Below are 3,448 nucleotides of genomic sequence, written 5' to 3' on the forward strand. Positions count from 1 at the left end.
AATGAACTAGAATCAGATGACTAATCAAAAACTGAAAAGCTAAATCCCCGTTACATCGGACCAATGGCGTATAGGATCGCTCTACCACCACATCGCTTGAACCTGCTTGACGTGTTTCACGTATCGCAGCTTCGTAAATACACTTTTGATCCTAGTCATGTCCTAGAACTGAAATCAGTCCAAGTGAGAGAAGATCTAACGCTTCCAATAACTCCGGTTAGGATTGATAATACCAACAGCAAGCATCTACGCAGAAAGGAGGTTCCCTTGGTAAAGTAGCTTGGAGCCGGGCTGGTATTGAACAACATACCTGGGAGCTTGAGTCAGAGATGCGGAAGGACTATCCACACCTCTTTTTAGGTAACTCACTTTGAATTTTGAGGGCAAAATTCCTAATTAGGTGGGTAGGATGTAAACCCCGCTAAAAACGGTAAATAATTAATTAATAAATTTCATTTTAATTAGGAAAGTTAAAAATGCAAAACTAATATCAAAATAAGATAGAGCTCGTCGAAACGAGAATTTTGATACCAATTTCAAAAATTTAGCCCAAAATTGGATCGAAAAGACCGAACCGGTTGAACCAGGATCCAAATCAGACCCGTGGATCCAACCGGACCCATACTTAAAAAGGGGACAGAAGCTCTTCTTCCCCATTCTGTATCAAACACGCCAAACAGGTTGGGGGAGGAAGAGAGCTCCCTAACCCTCACTCAAACTTCACCTCTCAATAACTTTTGATCCGGAGCTCCGATTGACGAACTGTTTGCGACTACATATTCACCACGACAAGCTCTACGAAACCCATGGAACAATTTGGTAGGTAACTCATTATTTTCTTCTCATCCAGATTCCCCTAATTTCGGAAATTCATGAACAATTAAGTTAAAAATTGTTCAATTCTTGTGTTCTAGGTTCAAGTTAGCTTATGGGACTTATGGGTTCAAGCTATTGAGTATATGGGTATGGTAAGGATACCCTAACCCTAGCTTAATCTTGTATTTATTATGGGGAAACTGAAATTGGAATATGTATATGTATTAGGTATAGATTAAGTGGGTATATATGCATTGGAATTTAATTGGGAATATTTGGAGGCTTGTTGGTGATCAAAACTTAGTTTGTGGCTGTTTTACTTGAGCTTGGAGGGGCTGTAATTTTGTGTTGAGAGGTTGCCTTGGGTGAATTAAGTGATCGGCCAAGGTATGGTTTAAGTTTCGCACGTTTAATATTTACGGTGTTGTGAAAACTTAGGTTAGAGGAACCATAGGATAAGTTAAATTGTTTGTTGTATTTAATGATTAGCCTTGTAATGTTTTTGGAAGAGATTTATTGGTGGATATATATTGGAATTATGAGGTATGGAAGTTATTAATGGTGTGCTCTTATATTTATTTATGATGGATTAGGATTGGTGTTTGTTAATAAGAATGTAGAGTTGTGTTGTGGTGGTATTGCATACGCTGTAACTAATTATGTAATGATCGAAATTGCATGAGACTAAATTTGGGATAAACTTGGGAATATAAGGAACTAAAATGAAAAATTTGGGACCTTTTTGTTAAATATACAATTTATGGCAAATTTTTAAAGTTAGGTTGTTAAATCTGTTCAGCAGCAGAAAAGGTCAAACAGGGCAGCAACTTGTTTGTCTTGCTGCGACTTCTACGAGTTGAGTTTTGGAGCAAAACTAATTTTGTTATAAAATTTGATTAACTTTCTTTATTTCTCTAAAACTTCAGAATTTTAAGAGTTGAGGATTGGGAGTTGTGAATTTTTGAATATTGATGGTCAAAGCTGAAAAGAAACAGATTTCAGCAAGTTATGCACCAATTTCCAATGCTTGTAACTCTTAGAATTGAATAGCAATTAGGTTTCAACCAAGACACACCTGTTCCTGGATGAGCTAGGACTTTTCAAACCAAAATTTAGCTTAATTGAAGTTTTGTAATAAAAGTTATTCAAATTGAAAGGTACTAAGCTTGTTGGTTTCTAAAACAGATTTTGACTCATTTTTACTTAACTTCCAGGTAATGTAACTTCTTCATTAAAAATAGTATTAACTCAGAACCAATTGAGAAAGAAACCTGGATGAGTAAAGTTTAACTACCTGGATGTGAAAGCTAAAGGAATACATGTTGTTATGGCTATAAAGAACGAATGAAGGAAATGATTATGATGGGGAAAGTGGAAAGACACTCTCCTTCGTATTGTTTCTCCCACATTCTTCTCTGGTTGCAAGGTAGAAAGGCACACTCCTTCGATGTGGAAAAGTACTCTCCTTCGTATATCCTCCAGGAGAAGGTGGAAATGCACACTCATTCGATGTGGAAAGGCACTCTCTTTCGTTTATGATCCTCCTGGAGATGCGCAACCTAGAGACCAATGTCTGGGTTAGCTACCAGATGTGTCGGGTTCTGGAAAAATAACCGACACGTGAGCTCACGACCAGTAGGATAGACATTCATCATATGCATATGTGTGCTTTGTTTGCTATGCCTTAATTGGGAATGCCTAATTGATATATATCACATGCTACTTGTATATTTGCTACTTGTATTATCTGTTCAATACTTGTGCTTGAACTTGTTTGGCTGCTTGTTCCTGTTGCATTATGGATGATGGAGGGATGGAGGAAATGGAAAAATGGTTTGGTGATAGGTGTGGATCGAAATTGAGTAAGTTAGGTAGATTTAGAATACCTACCCCTGTTTATGGTTTTTGTTTAGTAATTAAGTTGGATAATTGAATAATGAAGTTCTAGGATTGCCTATGGCATTCTCAGGACCTTATTTATTATACGCGTGGCACTTTTACCATGCTGAGAACCTCCGGTTCTCATTCCATATTGTATTGTTGTTTTTCAGATGCAGGTCGAGAGGCTCCTCACTAGGCGTCTGGATCCTGGGAAGTGAAGTAGTCCTTGGGTGTATTTTGGTTTTCTATTTGTATATATGTATATATGTATTTAGCTTATTCTCCAAGTAACGTATGTATGCTGCTCCTCTTAGAAGTTCAGGGAGAGATAGGAGTTTATTTTAGTATTTTGGTGTATTTTAGGGATACCTATGTATGTTCATATATAAATATATATCCTCTGGCCAGCCTTAGCTTCGCAGGCTGAGTCAAGGGCTAGTTATGCTGTTTTCTTGGCTTTCCTTTATTCTTTTGCTTATCTTTATCATATTCCTATTAGGTTTCTTAGCACGCAAGTAATCCTTTCCTGAGCGTTGCGCTTTTTATTTTGTGATTTTGTTTTACCCCTGTTTTAAAGCTCCTAGTTAAGTATCCTTTTCTCTATTATAGTCGATCATAGCCATGACAGGTTTTTCATTGATAAAGGCTTTGACATACATCAAGCCTTTCTTTTCTGCAGTGCTTGCCTCTTTGCCCTTCACAGCATTTATGTGTTGGATAGATCCAACACACTCAGTTACTTGAGTTTGAG

General features: G+C 37.3%; 1 long non-coding RNA gene across 1 annotated transcript; it reads left to right on the forward strand.

Moving 5' to 3' along the window:
- Window positions 938–3,115, forward strand: LOC110263498. The gene is made up of 3 exons (XR_002349265.1): window positions 938–968; window positions 1,045–1,203; window positions 2,868–3,115. It is a non-coding gene; the product is annotated as an uncharacterized LOC110263498 (long non-coding RNA).

The sequence above is a fragment of the Arachis ipaensis genome, chromosome B06 (assembly GCF_000816755.2).
Source record: "Arachis ipaensis cultivar K30076 chromosome B06, Araip1.1, whole genome shotgun sequence".
In the NCBI taxonomy this organism is placed as follows: Eukaryota; Viridiplantae; Streptophyta; class Magnoliopsida; order Fabales; family Fabaceae; genus Arachis; species Arachis ipaensis.